This window comes from Microtus oregoni, unplaced genomic scaffold (assembly GCF_018167655.1).
Source record: "Microtus oregoni isolate MIOR12 unplaced genomic scaffold, Mior012 000018F_ref0000195, whole genome shotgun sequence".
NCBI classification, from domain to species: domain Eukaryota; kingdom Metazoa; phylum Chordata; class Mammalia; order Rodentia; family Cricetidae; genus Microtus; species Microtus oregoni.
Window position 1 is genome coordinate 33,990,890 of NW_024543077.1, and position 17,520 is coordinate 34,008,409.

The following is a 17,520-nucleotide window of genomic DNA, read 5'->3' on the forward strand; positions in this document are numbered from 1 at the left end:
CCTACTTTGTACATATTATCTTTTCATTTGTTTGCTTTTCAGAGATAGAGGTTCTCTGCGTAACAGTACTGGATGCCATGGAACTAGCTCTTGTAGACCAGGCTGGCCTTGAACTCACAGAGATCCACCTGCCTCTGCCTCCTGAATGCTGGGATCAAAGGCGTGCACCACCACTACCAAGCTTGTACATGACATTTTACACAGAGTTTATAAGGATAAAACTTCTGCTTATTTCTACTGGATGAAATACCATGTTCACTCAGATTCACACAACTTATTTTCACAAGTGTGACATTTTGTCTTTCTAAATAAGGAAGAGTCTGTATTTAGGAAACTGGTGCTTCCCATGAAGACCATGCCCAACAATTTTCAAAATTACTGGAGAGAATATTAGAAAATGCTCAACATCCGAGAATACTCATTTGACTACCAAGATTGTAGTTTCTTAACAACAGGAATGGTGAGGGAGGGAAAATATTTGAATTACAACACAGTATCTGTAAGTAAGTAACCAAGAATGAACATAAATGGCAATACTACCACATTATACAATTAAATAAGACTAGTAAAAATCTTGGCAAATAAACCTTCCCCCTTTCTCTTTCTGTGTGTGTACACGCATGTATATGAGTGTAAGCGTGTAGGCACACTTGTGGGTATTGTGGGTATATTTTAATGATCTTCTTTGAGTCGAGGTATGGTACTTAGGGAACAGCCATGGTTCTTGCCCTATGCTTCCTATCAACTGAAAAAAAATATAATAACAGGGAATTCTATTATCCTGTAGCTGTAACAAAAACTATTAAGGAAGGGCAAATGGATGGAAAACAGCACTAGTTTCTAGGATCTAATCAGCATGATGTCATAAGTAAATGAAGCCATATTCTATGAAGCTGAATTTAAATTTGAATCTAAGACACGAAGAGCATTAACCTAATAAAGCTAGACAAGAGTCTTCCTGTCATCAGAAGAGAAAGACTATGGAACCCAAGGTCACATGATGATGGCAGGGATGATGAGGTTCAGTGCAGCCAGGAGACATTCTTAAGCTTCTCTTGTCAATATACCAGCAGTTTGGAGGCCTCCAAATCATTATTTATTAACTAGTCATATATGTATGTGTATGGGAAAAATTAAAATCATTGCTGGACTGGAATATTGTTTCAGGTAGCTAGGTCTTCTCTTCGCACATCAAAACTCATATTTTTAATTCAATACAAATGCCTGCAAGTCACATGGAAATAGTTCATTGGCCGATGCACTCCACCCCTGAGGAATCACAGAAATCTGGAATGTCTATCTACATTATAAAACGTATTGTTTGTAGCTAGAAGTAGAAAAATGTTCATTTGTTTCCTCTGCTCCATTTGTTGGCGGATCGGTTGAGTTAACTCCAGTGTGAAAGAGGTTTTAAAACATTATTTATGAAGCCTACAGATTATGCTTCTTTTCTTTCAGGCCTCTAAAGAATATCTAATTTAAATTCATCAAATTCTTTATATAGAAGCCTCCTTAATTTACTGTTTCTTTCAGGAAAGAAAAAGAAGCTGGCTGAGCTGTCTTGCAGAGACCTTATCACTAAACAATGTACTCATTATTTTTAGTTTAAACATGAGCAGATGTGGATTTTTTTCTTTATTTATTTAAACTAAGAAGCACCACCATGAGATGTAATTTAACAGCCATCCTGATTTAGGATAAAGGTCTTGACCAGTGTTTGCTGCAGTAGTTACATATTGAAGTTTGTGTCCTGAGCTGCCAACTCTAAATTTACTTTTTACAGCTATATTACAGCTATCAAAAAAACCAAGTTTATTCTCTCTTTAGGCTTCGTTTGTAGATTGCAATTACTATTTACATATTCTATATGTTTTGTGATAACAAACACCACTGAATGTTTCCTTGATCAGTTAGTTTAACAGCGTTATTGCTAAACTGGAAAAGGATGCAGCTGAAAATACATCAAGCCAGCCATGATTGAAATGAACAAGGAAGCCATGATTGAAATGAACAGGAAAGAGTATGAAACACATATACCAAAACTGCTTTTTTGAAATCAGTATGATCAGTACGAAGAGAAGTAAATTCTAATTGAAATGCATTGTCAATGTATCCAATTTATTCCGTTGCCTTGTTAGATAAGAATGTGCATATGTGCGAACACAATACTTGCATTTACATTTGAAAATTCGGATATTATTGACACATGCGGATTGATTAATTGCTTAAGCTATGTAGCTATTTAGATTTTGGGGGAGAGGGTAACTGTAAATCTGTCTGTGAGTTTTGTTATTACTTTCCTTTTCTTCATTTTTTTTTTTGGTAGAATGTCATGTTTCCTCTTCTTTAGAACAGTGTCTTATATGCTGCTATTTCATTTTCCTTGGCTCTCTTTTAACCATCTGGATCCCAGGATTTTTTAGTAATTTAAAAACTTCCTCAACCAAACAAAGAATTTTGGTCTCCCTTTTCTCTCATTTTTTTATTTTTTGCCTTTCCATTGTTCACAACTCTTCTCAGCTTTACTTAACCCTGAACTCTGTAAAGCTACATATTTGCTTCTATTATCTTAAGATTTAATCTAACAACCAAGAGATAAAAATGTATGTTCTTTCCTCAGTCGTAACCAAAGCGATTTTCTATTGTTCTGAGCATCTTAATCATAAATTTGTAACTTTACATTCTATTCTGCTCCAATTTCATAAGTATTCAATCGCTGTGCTGTTGTAATGAAGGCCGTTGGTTTATTTCCTGGCCATGGAGACTCCTGAAATAATCACACAGAAACTGTATTATTTAAATCACTGCTTGGCCCATTAGCTCTAGCTTCTTCTTGGCTAACTCTACATCTTAATTTAACCCATTTCTAGTAATCTATGCATCCCCACATGGTAGTAGCTTACCAGGTACAATTCTGTCGGACTCCAGCGGGACTACATGGCTTCTCTTTTACCCCACCTTCTTCCTCCCAACATTCAGTTTGGTTTCCCTGCCTACCTCTGTTCTACCATATTAGGCCAAGCCAGTTTCTTTATTCATTTATGATAATCACAGCATACAGAGGGGGAATCCCACATCACCTCCCCCTTTCTGTTTAAATAAAAAGGAAGGTTTTAACTTTAACACACTAAAATTACATCTAACAAAGCAAGTATCAAGCAAGAATTAAGTTCCAATATTTATATCTGCTTTATCTTTTATCAAAACTAAGGAAAACTATAACTTTAAATTCTTCAACTTCATCAAAGACTCTAGAAGGATATAATATTATCTAAGTAAACAGGAAGTTGCATTGTAAGCAACTTCCAAAACTCTAGAATTGACAAAGACATCTCACTGCCTTGACAGTCACCCAAAATTCTTCTGTACGGTTAGTGCATCCATCTTCAGCCTACAGGCCCATAGTATCTAGTATTATTCACTATTTTGTCCTTGGGTATCATGCTCTTTTATAGAGATGTCCCTCTCGACTATTGCTAGTATTTTTATGTATAGAATAATAAAATTAATATGCATTTCTCTCATTGATAATGAGTTTCCACAGATAATAGTTTATAAAGATTTGGCCTTGATTTTCATAGTTATGGGTTTTCTTTTCAGCTGAGAATTTCATACATGTCTATAATGAAACAGATGCATATCTATCCCCTGTTTTCCTCCTTCGACTCCCTCTGTATAACCCCCACCATGTTCCCTCCATCTTCCTTCCTTCTTCTTCTGGATAAGCCATTACTGCCCATCTGTGCTGCCTGTTCACACATGGCTATGACGCCAGCAGCTAGAGCATGGGAGACCTACCAGGCTCAGGCTGGTTTTCCCTCCCCACCAGCTGTCACCAGACAATTGCTCATTGAAATTTTCATATTGAGGATTGAAGAGAATGACAAGTAAAATACAGCTATAATATTGCTGCCCCTTTCTTCAGTTCCCTAAAGGACAATGTTATACAGTGCATTTATACCTTAAATGTTTGCTTTTCTGACAGCAACACTGGATTAAGTCACTTGTATGCACTTTTCATTGGAACAGTCTGTGTTTTCCACCATGGCAACAGAAAAGTAAGGCACTTGGAAGCAGTATGTTTGCTGATAATTAAACATGCAGAGTATTATTATATCTGATTATAATTGCACAAAAACTCTGAAAATATGCTAATAAAAATTATTCCTTAGAATAAGGGTTTAGAGGCTGAGCTTGTAGGGGATTTGTCATTTTATTCTTTTCATTGTTTGATATTATAACAAAGCAAGTAGCAGGTTTGCACTTTAAAATAATAAGTGGGAAAGACAATTGAACAACCTCTATTACGGGAAATACAATTTTGTATTTTGATCAATGGTAAAACCACAAAAATGTAATATCAAGCATATTTCCTTGCTTTACAAACCACTTGCATTCTAGATTGCATTTTCCCTACACAAATACACATAGTTGCAGCTCAATTTAAAGTAGTTGCCAATAAAGATCATCATTTTTAAAGAACTGTGATTTTGTGTACCTTACTATTTACCTAATGTCTAAATCTTGCTCGAGAGTTATCAATATTTAGGAAGTGATGCTGGTCTTGCTGATTGCATGGATGTGAATCTAATATTGATTATATTTCTGAGTGGTGATTGCATTTGCTCTTGAGAGCAAACCCGTTGCTTGATTCCCCATGGAGGAGGTTCATTCGGGAAATGCTGTCAGACACCATACATGCAAATGGAAGCTGACAGCTTTTGGTTGCCCCCCAAAATAATCTTGTTTCCTACCCTCTTAAAGGTGGTAAGCAGGGGCCCTCTGAGCACCCAGAGACAGCACAGCATAGGCCTTAGTGTGGGCTTGTCTTCTTTGTTACACAACCCTACCAAGACTTGTTGAGAAATAAAGTGTTTCATTTTCAAACCCCTTACAATTTTAATATCCATTGGGGAAAATTCTTGCCTGAGAATCCAAATAAACTAGCCACATTTCGGCTATTAAGAATTCAAAAATAGTTTACATTGGGAATAAAATGGGGTCCTCTAGCAGTATGCTCATAATGGTAATTTGATGGCGTGTTGGTCTCCTTACAGCCAGCTGTCCTCTTTGCTGTTGGGTGCAGAGAGAAATTAAGATTCCATGCATTTCTCTGATGGCTCTCTCGCCATGAAAGCCTCGGTGTGTTTCTCCCAGGCACACTCAAAGACGAACACTGCACGTCTGTGAGTAAAGCCATTGCTAGCGACAGAGATTGAGTGAGGACAGCTTCATTAGTTCCGTGAGAGCTCAGTGTGAGGATAGCAATTATGCTCTCTTCCTGAAAGTGTCAGCTGTCCGTAGTGAGGGAGATTCTAAACTTAACATTGGCGTTTTCTCAGAGGACAGAAAATGCAGCCACCTAGAGAGAAACCAGTGCTTTTGAGCAACTATCTAGTCACTAGTGGCTCCAATATTTCATACTGAGAAACTCAGTTTTAAAAGTCAGAAAGATGTACGTTAAATACAATTTTAGTCATTGGCCACAGGAAAATAATGCCAAATAGAATGATCTTGGCCCTATAAAAGTGGTACTAAAATTCAGAAAAATATTATGTGTGTATGTGTGTGTGTGTGTGTGTGTGTGTGTACACAATTTCATATATAAATATTGAATTCGAACTAAGTATTTAAAAGTCAGCAAATATCATATATAGCCAGCAGTTTCTCTAATACCCTAACCAGGTAAAGAAACAACCAATAAAACTACAGCGAAATATTTCTGAGAATATGATTTTAAGAAAAATGGAAAATTATAGACTATATGCAACTGAACTGTGAAACGAAGATGACAAGAAAAATAATATCATAGGATACATAATAAAAATAACTTAGTTAGGCTGGAAAACATTTTCCTTTATTTCAGGATTTTCAAAGTCCCTTCCATTAGGTAATTCAAAATTAGCACTAGGTGTTATTTGCCATTTGGATGTGTTATAGTACGGAACCACTGTCCCCACGTCCCTCTATGTCCTAATGAACCATTTTCTCTCTATGAACTTGCTAGCCCATGCTCACACTCCTTTCAGCTTCTAGTAACCACTACTCTGTTCTATAAATCTGATTATGGTACTGCTCTGTGAGGAAGAGCATGAGAATTCTTTCTCTCTTAAAAAAAAAGCGTCTATACTGCCCTTTCTTGATTTCAGAAATTTTAGCTTGACTCTACATGTATGTATAACGTTTACCATAGAAGTGTAAAGAGACGCAATGTTCTAGTAAATGAATGACAGAATCTATCAATTTCTCCCTTCCCAAATATTCAATCTTGCCTCACAAATTTCAATTTTAATGCTATCCCTTTTTATCTTTGTAACAAAACATTGCAACATGCAGGATAAAAATACCTTCCATCTTCTTAGGAAAGCTCCTGTTGGCTGGTAGATAGCACTTGAACTATGAGACCCCCAGCCCTTCCCTTTCCAGTGAGTCCTGCACTCATATGCCATGCACCTGCTTTTGATGTCATGCACCTGCCCTGGAACTCATCCTATTTTGATATACACACTCCCATCTCTGAATATTTTCCTTTTCTCTTATGCCACCTTGGAACACACTTTTGCTTAATTTTTAGGTACTGGGTAAAAATTCTTTGGGATATTTTAATAGTTCTAATACTTGATAGCCTCTTCTTGGCTTTTACTAATTCTTTGGGATATTTTAATAGTTCTAATACTTGATAGCCTCTTCTTGGTTTTTACTAATCTGATTCTATTTTGACACACACTGTCCCATCATTTGGTTTCTTGATGTTGGCCCATTTCTCCAAGGAGAGCGTGATTTCTTGCGGACCTAACTTACCTTCATTTAAATATTGAAGCAATAAAGTTATTAAGAACATAGTTGAGGCTAAATCAATTTCTACATTTTTAAGTTTAGAAAGTCTAAGTGTTTTTATAGGAAGTAGCTGTTGGTTTTCCACATCCCTGACTATGAGCCCATGACCCTCATCTGGAGTCCTCAAATAGTGCCAGCAAAATTGTTTACTACAAAGGAATGATTTCAGAAACAACAACTCCCCCATGCACACACACACAAAAAAACTAATACAAAATTCCACTCTGATAATACCCAGGAAAGAACCTGTACCAGGAAAATTATTATAGTCAACAGTTTTCTTGGAATAATCCATTTTGAAGAAACACCAGACTAGGAATTTTTATATCCTCTTGCTTCCCATCTCTTGCAAAATGAATAATATTGAGAAATAACAGATAACCAAATGAGACACACAATGCAAGTATATGTTCAGCAGTCATGACTAGTTGGTGCAGCCAACATGAGAGTTGGAAAAACTTGAAGCATCTTTCCTATCTCTGAATGGCATTGCATTTTAAACTCTACTAGCAGACATTATTAATTAGAAGAAATAAACCTGAGTAAAGAAGTAAAAGAATACTTTTGTACAAAATTTATGGAGTGAAATAATATTTAATATATCCTAAAACAATTAAAAAGAGATTTAGAAGTCCATGTCTACTAGAAGCATATTATTTTTTGTTTAAATTATAATTGGATGAGACATGTTAAGATAATTATGACATGAATATAGCATTAGGAGAATTGCATAAGAGTAATTTATATATGTGATATTTAGATAAATCTTTAAATTTGATTTCATTCTAGAATAGTGTATTTATATGGCTAAATGCATAACCTCCTGGTTCTCTGCCAACCTGTGCTTTTTCTCTGCCTTTTTAGATAGTCATGTGAACCTCTAGTATTAAAAATGACAAAAAAATTATTTCAAAGTGTTTCATCTCAACTTAGTTCTTGATGGAGTCAGGCAGCCTCTATGTGTTGCGTGTTTGAGAACGTGACTCCACGCTTTTTTGAGAGTCTACGGATACGATTTCTACTGTGTACAATCTTTGTTTTTCTCTACAGAAGCACAAATCAATATTTTACACAGGAACAGATGCGTGAAGGTAGGAGGACAGCAGTCTTAACTCTTGAATTAGCTCTTTAGAACTAGCTCCCCAGATGTGTGTTGCTCCTGCCCCCTGCTATCTTGAGGACGAGTCTGCTTTTGTCCTCAGTGAGTCATCAGCTGTCTTTAAATTTGGAGTAAACACCAAGCTTCTGCTGTGCAGAACATGAGTCACGGGCTGACAATGGAAAGTCCCAAGATGATGTGCATAGAGTTTCTATGGGTTTTCAAAAGAGAATCGGCCCCTTTTTAAAAGGTCATCGTTCAAACACCCAAGTTTTATCACATTAGCCAAGAGCTCAGACATCAAAATGGGCTAATAATTCAAAGGGACAAGTACACCTTTTGCCTCCTTTTTTTTGTGAGTTAGATGTTTTCACATGTATATGCACTTGTGCATATAGATAAAGACCAGAATTTGACACTAGATGTCTTCCTCAATAGATTATATTCTTTTTTTTACTATTTATCTAATTTTTGAGATTATAATATCATTATACCATTTACCATCCCATTTCTCCCTTCAAACCCCTCCATATACTAATCTTTCTTTCAAATTCATATATACAGATATGGATGTAACAACAATTATTGAAAAGGGGACATGAATCCGCTTTATTTTATGTGCACATGGATTTCTTTCATTGAACCCAGAGCCCGAAGATTGGCTTAACTACTTGGCAAATGATCTGCGGACATACTCCTGTGTCTGCCTTCACAGTCCTGGGATTCCAGATGTACGATTTCATCTGTTTTTTACATGGGTACTGTGGTTCTAAGCTCAGCCTCATTATTGCGTGGCAAGGACTTTCCTAAGAAATTCCCCCAGTCCATGTCTTTTAAATACAAACATCATTGTTATTAACCGATCACTAGGACTAATTTATATTTTTATTCTGAAGGCTGAGTCTGAGTACCTTTGCCTGCCCTCAGGACATCAATGAATCACGTTTGATTAGACAGGATTTAATTTTTAAGTCATTCTACATAGGCAATGAATCTCTCCCACGCCATTGGGTCACCTTTACTAGATACCTAAACAGATCTGTCGCCAGCCAGAGTTAATCCAATGTCCACCAAAGCAAAAGCAAAGACGGAACCTTTATGGAGGCAGGGAGCACATTAAAATGCAGATACTTTAAAAATTCCATTTCACCAGAATGAAACATTTAGAAGCAGACGCTATATGTATAGCCCGGGCCACATTAATGTACATGAGGGGAGCGACTAAATAATGCAGATGCCGTGATATACTTGAACTTACCTTAAAGCCAAGCTGTGAGGAAAACTTACTCAACTTAAAGCAAACACTACTCTTTAAACTGAAAATCTTTGGATTTTTCCAAAACACCTCTAAAATTAACAGTAATGTCGACTGTGAGTCTCATGCCTATATGAAGGGCGGCCAACATGCAGAGGGGAAAATGCAATGTGTCCTTTGAAGGAAAAGCTGACGCTGAGAATGTCAGTCACAGGAAGAGACTCAAGCACGATGCATTTTATCCCATGACACAGCACAACACCGTATGATTTAACAACCGGCTTGAAATTAGGCGCTGGCCATGTTTCCCACCTGTCTTAATAACTTGACGAAATTACTGGGATATCGGCTTTTGGAAGACAAGGATATCTTCAGTTGATTAATTAATTTGGCCTTATTGCTGTTTCCCTTTCGTGCCAGGCACTTTGTTTGCCGTGCAATAAAGCAAAAGCATTAAAGACTCCAAACATCTAGACAACATAGCGTCATTCACACTGCGCTGAGATTGCTCCTTTATATGAAGTCTCTATCTGTAAGGCGTCCTAGAACAGAACAGAACAAGAATATCAAAAACTAAGAAGTTTTAAGATACTAAAAATAGAAAGATTTTTAAGGCAGTCACTACAAATGCACAAAAGAGTCTTTAAAGTCATATTCAATGTTTTCTCTGATCTTTCATTTTATTTTTGTTAATATACCAAATTATAGCTAATCTTAAATCAAACTCAAGATAGAGGAACTGACCACTGTGGCTGTCACTGATTTTACTCTTCCATTTGATGTGTTCTGTGAAAATTAAATTCAAACCTAGGTGGTTGCTTTATGATAAAATTGTTCAGTGAGATATAGACTTTTGACATGGTTCTAGTTATCTGTTTATATCTGAGAACTGGGAAACATATATAAAAAGATTTCTGAGGGTCAGAATCCATGAGCAGCATAGAGGGGTACTCCTGTCTCTGGGGCTAAAGTCAGTTGAAAAAACACAGTTGGTCAGAAACTTGAATCTAATTCTGAGAGGATGGAGGGTGGGGCGGGGGGAGGAATCATCTGGGAAGGCAGAGTCTAATTGCATATAATGTATGCTATTAGTCATAAAAGGCCATCCCTATTATAGTTTTTGAATGGGCGACAAGTATGTGGATACTTGGAGTCTGAGATCATTGGTGAACATGGAAATAAACATAAGGATGAGAATTTATAAACTTTGCCAACCGCAGAAAGCCAAAATGAGACCTAAGTCTATCAAACCCTAAAGCTCACATTTAGATCATTCTCTCCTATTCTGTTTTAGATAAAGATGAGTTATACATTTTATAAAATGGATATAAAATGGTTATTTTTATAATGTATCATGTTATTCCATTATCTGAAGGAGATGAAACTTGAAACAATTGCTCCTTAAATGATGAAACCTGTGTATAGAAATCACCTTTCAAAACAGTACTAACAATGGCTATATCTTGACTCCTTGTCTGGATTCTACGTAGCTAAAATTAACAGATGGTTTTTCCTGGAGCTTTTCCCCCATAATGAATGCGTGAGTGTTGAAATATCCCTCTCATGATTAGCAGTATCATCAGGTTAAAAGATTTGTTCTTCTTGCTATGGGTCAGAAGCAAGGTTTTCTGCAGTTTTTATTCACATGTACCAATTCACTGGGAGGGTTTCTAGAAATACATATTCTTCTCAAGTGTATCCTTGAGAATAATAGCCACAGAACAAAATTCTGGGTTTGTAAAACATTTTGAGCTCTGTGGGAAACAACAGTTCCATGGAAAGTACAAGATATTATTAGCAATGGATTCACAATTCATCCCAGTTCCCTCTTAGAATCCTGTCTCCTACCCCGGAGGACAAAAATGCCAACAAAGAGGCCCCAGCTGCTAGGTCTCAACTGGGGATGAGATATTTTCTGGTTCCAAGGAGCGTGGGGGATTCTTTACTTGCCAGGATTCTTAGCTTTCAACAACAGAAATTGTCTCTGAAAATTTTAAGTAGAAAAGGCATTTTGTAAAAGAAAATCAGACAGCTCAAACTCTAAAAGGACAAGAGAAATGGATTTGAAAGTATTGCTAGCAATACATTCCAGTTTAGGAAGAGAGACATAAAAAGCAGAAATGATAACAGTGATATCATTTTCCACACTGGTTTTGTATATCATAACTAAAGATCACAGTCCAAGCTTGTAAGTGGGGATAATTTGTTATGTGTTTGCTACTCAACTTGTACTCATTGATTAAATATTAATTTTTGGATATAAATTTAAGTATTGAAAATAGCCGTATTCTCAGAAGTTATATCCACATAAAGTTTGTAAGGTCTTCAATCTTCTAAACAATTGAAAGCTCATGCCTGCGATCTTTGCACTTAGGAAGGAGAAACAAGTTAAGCCCAATGAGTTCAAGGCCAGGGTGGTCTACACAGCAAAATGCAGGCCAGCCAAAGTTATATCAGGAGATTGTTGGCAAAAAAAGAAAAAGATTAAGTACTAATAGATTGCATCACTTAAAATGCTATTTATACTACCTTTTATCAGTTTAGTTATCCACCAAGTTCACCCCAGTGCAACATAATATGATTTTGATTTCAGCTTATTCCTTGGAATTACAGAGGACTGAAGATTTCATCAATATGGCCTATAGCACAAAAGGTAGACTAAGAATGACATATTCGAAAACATTTCTGTAAGTATTTGCTGCATGACACTAAAATTGGGGGGATGCTAACCAATATTTGCTCACTGAAATAAGTAACCAGGGACAGACCAAAGTAAAATATCATCAAAGTCCAACGAGTTTATTGGAGATATTTGTTGGAATATAGGGAAGGGACTGATTACTTATAGAAGCAGAATGACTCAGAGATAGTTGTATCGCCTAAGCCAGACTGAAGCATGGCTTATGGCTCACAAAAGCTAGAAGGGCACAGCTTACACAATTTGAAGACAGTTCATCAGATAGCGGGTGTCTTTTTCAGGCGGTTCAGGTGGTCTGAACCTCATCCAGGTAGCTCAGCTTGTCCGACGGGATTTCTCAGTAGTTCATACTAGTATGAACTTGTGATAAACCAGTGTGTTAGATGGGTTTGAAGGACCTCCTGAAGAGCCTAAGTTGCTTACTTACTGAGTTTTAAACACATGACCTGAAGGATGGAACGTTTCACCTCCCTTTGGTTTCTAAACTTGGAACGTTCTGTGTCTTAATGCACTTCCTTACAAGATAGGATAGTTCCTGTCAGAGGAAATTACTACACATTGTCTTCCAAGATTCACTTACAATGAAACAATAAACAGACCTTTAGTTCTAGGATTGCTGAAAGTTCTACGATATAAAATGTAGTTAATGCAAATTACAGTTTTAGATTTTACAAAAAAATCTGTAATTGAAAATCTATGAATATATACACTTAACCAATGGTTCAATTGTTTCTACTGTTCTATGAACTAATAAAAGTGTTCTCTCCCAGGAAGAACAGAGGAAATTTGGTAATTTTAGGAGCTCTTTCAGTGATTATGTAAGCAGTCTCACACATGTTAAAGATGAAGGTTTTATTCTCCTCAATAATCCTGTATTTACTTCTACTTTCACTGAAGTTAGTTGGAATGAGTAGATTAAATCTCTCTTGGGAAGTTAGGGCCTGAGGAACAGAATGTGTGAGGATTTGAGGGTTAGGAAAGAAAATCCATCACATTTGACTCATGGTTATAGTAAACTTAAATTGTATATAATTCCCTGCAATGTTGCATCTGTTCTTGAGGGAGAATTGTTTAGCAAATCACGATATTCTGAAACATATGGGTGGCTTAGAGAGTGTAGAAAGAGATAAGTTTCTTTAACATAAGAAAAGCAAGATGTCACAATTCAAAAATATATCCCTATAACCTAGAAAAATTAGAAACCTATTTTGCAAACAAGAGATTTTCCAACTAAAGAGCTGTGCTCTACCAGAAAGAAATTTAGACTACCTCTAATTTTAGTAGCAATAAATGATATGTAGTCCCACCATAATAATCAAGTCTCTAATTTATCCATTCCTTCTTTTTTTGTGAGGAATTGTGGGTGCTCTGAAAGACATCCTATGTGTATAAAATCTTATCCCCTTGCTTTTGAGCATATCTTCTGCAATTGTTAGATCTTGAAATATGAGTAAATGTGCTGTAACCTATGATATACCCTATACTTTCTTGATAACCTTTTTCTTTTATTAAGAGCATCTAATTCTTGCACAACACATCATAAAATTATTTATAAAAATAGATACAGTGGCAAAAGCCTATAATCAGAAGTTGAGGCAGGGTATCCTGACTTGAAAGCCAACCCTGGGTCATAATGTTATCCTCTCTTGACAAAGCAAAGGTTAAGAATGTAGCTTATGTGTAGAGTACATGGACAACGGGTTGAAGAAACCTTAGGCTAAATCTCAAACATAACAACAAAACATTTCAAATAATAAAAAGTTGCTTTTAGTTTCATGGTTGTTTTTCTCTTGAAAACAATTGTTTCTGTTTATTCACATGACTCCATTAAAACAATTCTTATCACGACCATCAACAGTCTAGAATTTCTCATATATAAAACCTTCTTATATAAAATATAACAGTCTAGAACTTTTCAAAGTTTTGCACTTAGATGGCCACTGGTGCAATAATGTCTCACGCATGTCATAGAAGTCATCAACCACTTGCTGCTTGGAAATAAGGCCTGCCACACAAGATGAAACAGGCACCTGATATGATTATGAAGGCCAAGAACCTACGGCTAAACAAGTCATAGGCTCTAGATAAGAACCTACTAATATTATTCTGCAAACTGGACATGTCACTAAACATATCTAATTATCATTATACTCATAGATCAGTGGACTTTTAAACTTTTATCAGAGAACGTTCTTTATGCCATAGTTAGGGACTAACACAGACACTTATAGATGCATAACCATTAAGGTGAAGAGAATAAGAGAGAATGGAATTCTTGGCTCTAAATGGAGCATCTATATGACTTTGCCTCTCTCAAAGCTCAGAAATCATCAATGAAGAGGAGGCAGAAATACTGTGAAATCTAGAGATGGCAATAGACGGCCGACGTGTTTTCCAGTCACAAAAGAGCAGTTGCACATGGGAACCACCCACAGTTATAATAACAGTCACAAGACACATACAAGCTCAAGTCAGCATGGAGAGGGGAGGTCCGCATGATGTCCCTCCCCTCCGTGTGCAATAATTGTCAGCTGCCAGCAGCTGGGAGAAGATCGCTTTCATTGACGGTGTGGTCCCTGGGAGGTTGGCCACCTTCCCATGGATTTCAACAGACCCAAGAGTATATGAACAGCACAAATTAGACTTGAGATTTTTTTTTAAAATAAGGGCACTGTATAGCTCCATCAAAACAATGACTAACTAACTAACTAAATAAATAAATAAATAAATAAATAAGGTTACAACGTAAGTAGAAGGGTGGATCTTGCAGGATATAGAAGAGGGTGCTGTGAATATGATCAAAATATATTGCATGAAATTCTCAAAGAATTAATAAAAAGCTTTTAATCTTACAATCTCATTCTTCCAAAAAATTTTATGCAGCCAGGACTATATATTATATAAAATAGATAAAGAAATCAAATAATTACTGTTAATAAATTATAAAGGAATTAATTATAATATTCTTATATATATACATACATAAAACTATGTATTAAAGAGGAAGCCAAACATGCAAACTAATAAGATGTATTTATTTTTACATTAAATATTATAACTTGGTTGAATAGTTGACACCAAAGGTAATAGCACATTTTCAATGTTTTTTTTGAGTTGATTGGTACTTTGATTGAGTACCATTAATATTGAGACTTTAACTTTGTGTAACTGAATAGCATGAAATGATAAAAGTAGGTTTGGGGCCATTTTAAAAAATGGTTAGACACTGTGTCCTGTTCAAATTCAGCCAAATTCATTGAATGATTTTTTAGAAAAATCTCAAGTTAATACCTCAAATAACAGTGTTTAAAAACTTATAGTTCTAACATAATGAACAGAAAGATACACTAGTCTGATGCTTATATTTTTTAAATTGACTATAGGAAAATATTAAGGCGTTGTGTTTCTGTAATAGTGGAATACTTTGTAAGATCAGTAAAGATAGCAGAACCATAGTCTCAAATTTGAGCAGAGGAATTCAGGCAGCAGTATTTGGTGTTGGGCAGTGTGACAGGAATGTATCTTGAAAATATATCTCCTGTATATTCAGCATCAAAGTGACACTAAAGATTCACGATGCCATATTTACAAATTCTTCAGAAACACATTGAATTTATTATCATGAAATATTACTTTAACAAGGCAAAGATCTATTACATTTGTTTATGTTGCATATGTTTAACTATGTAAAGATGTGTTGCTTTGCCTACCTAAGGTAGTTGATTAGTCGAATTAAAAGCTGAATGGCCAACAGCTGCACAGGTAGAGGGATAGCAGGACTGGCTAGCAGAGAGAATAAATAGGAGGAGGAAGCTAAGGTCAAGAGAGGGAAAGCAGAGAAAGGGAAAGAGGGGGACATGCCTGGGGCCAGCCAGGCAGGTAGCTGTCAGTCAGCCAGACATATAGGAGGACACACAGAATGAAGAAAGGTAAAAAGTCCCCAGACAAAACACAGAGAAACAGGTTAAATTAAGTTACAAGAGCTAGTGAGGCAGGGATAAGAAAAGGTCAAGCATTCGTAACTAATCAGAAGTCTCCATGTTATGATTTGCGAGCTAGTTGATGACCCAAAAGAGAGCCTGCTACAATTTCTCATGCTTCCATGTTTGACTTGGAGTTAATTTTTGGCTGTCACATGTTTAGAAACGTTTCTTCAAACCCTACCTTCACTTGCACCTTATGATTCCAGGTTGTGACCTACAGCATGAGAAGTTGGGCGATAGAAAATACCCAGTCCTTATCTTACGGAACAGCAGCAGAAATAGAAAGTTGATTTCTGTGAACCTCCCTTTCAGCCAGGTTCCCCCTGCTAATCTCTTTCATTCTGCTACTCAGTAGAATCTACGGGCTGCTTGCTTTGTTGTTCCCCCAGGAGGCAGGGTTTGGACATTTCTCCTCCCTTTCACGGACTCCCTAGGTGCTCCCCCATCGTCAGATGACTTTCAGGGCATCTGTTGGCTCATTATTTTCAAGTCTCGATCTCCAAAGCTCTCCTTAGTTTCAGGGTTTTAGTTGCATTTTCTTTATTTCACATTTTTGAGGGTTTTACTCTGCCCCATTTCTCAATCATAAAATATTCACCATTTCGAAAGTAGCTGTCAACCTTCTCATTCATTCATGGCCCCGCATCTTTTCTTCCTCAGCCCCGAAATCTCCATTCTTTTCATGTGTATAGCTTGCACTGTCATGGAATGTCTACTGTATACTTGCAACACGGTCTGTTGATGCTACATCGCACTTGAAACATGTCTGTTGGTGCTACATTGCAAACACCTCCAGAATCTGGTCACTTACCGCCTTCACGGCTGCAGCCTTCTGTAACGTGAAATGTTGCCGGACATTAGAATGTACTTTCTTCTAGTCTCCTGGCAATGCTACCCACAGGGTCATGTTTGCCACACACTCATCCGTCTTATCATTTTAAACTGTAAAAATGGGGTAAAATGACTGTTCTACACTAGTCTTTTTTTTACTCACAGTAGAAGACTACAGCCACATATCAGTTCTGCATAGACTGCATTCTATAATCTTTTGAGGAATTTCTAAAATTCACTCCTAATAGGGTCACATCCGAAGAGGTATCATTCTAACAGCCTTATAAAGGGGTTTTGTCTTTGGTGTTAAAAATTTGGTGGGCTGTGTCCTGAAGATGTGTAGCCCAGTGACAGAGTATGTAATTCATATACACAAGGCTCTGAGTGAATTACTAATTACTAGCAAACAAAATCAGAAAGGTATCTCTAAATGGTCGACTAGATTTAAGATACCTTTGTTTTGTTACTCGTTCTTTTTTCTTTTCTTTTTTTTTTTTTTGAACCGATTTTCTACGTTTACTCTCAGCTTGTTCTGCTTCAATTCCATTTGGCTTCTTTGCTATTTGTAAAATACATCAGACAGCTGTCTGCCTCCAAGTCTTCTCATTTGTTAAGGTTTCCCCTATGGCCTTGTTGTGTTTTAACATGGTATGGACTGGAGTTGCTTAATTGTCACAGTTCAGTAGAATATAAACTCCAGGGTGGTTGCGAGAGAACCACTGTAATATCCCTTACCTTGCGGATACTTTCTTGTCCATAAGAGACTTTAAGTGAATAATTGTTGAAAACAAAGTCTGTTGGAGGAGTGGCCGCTTGT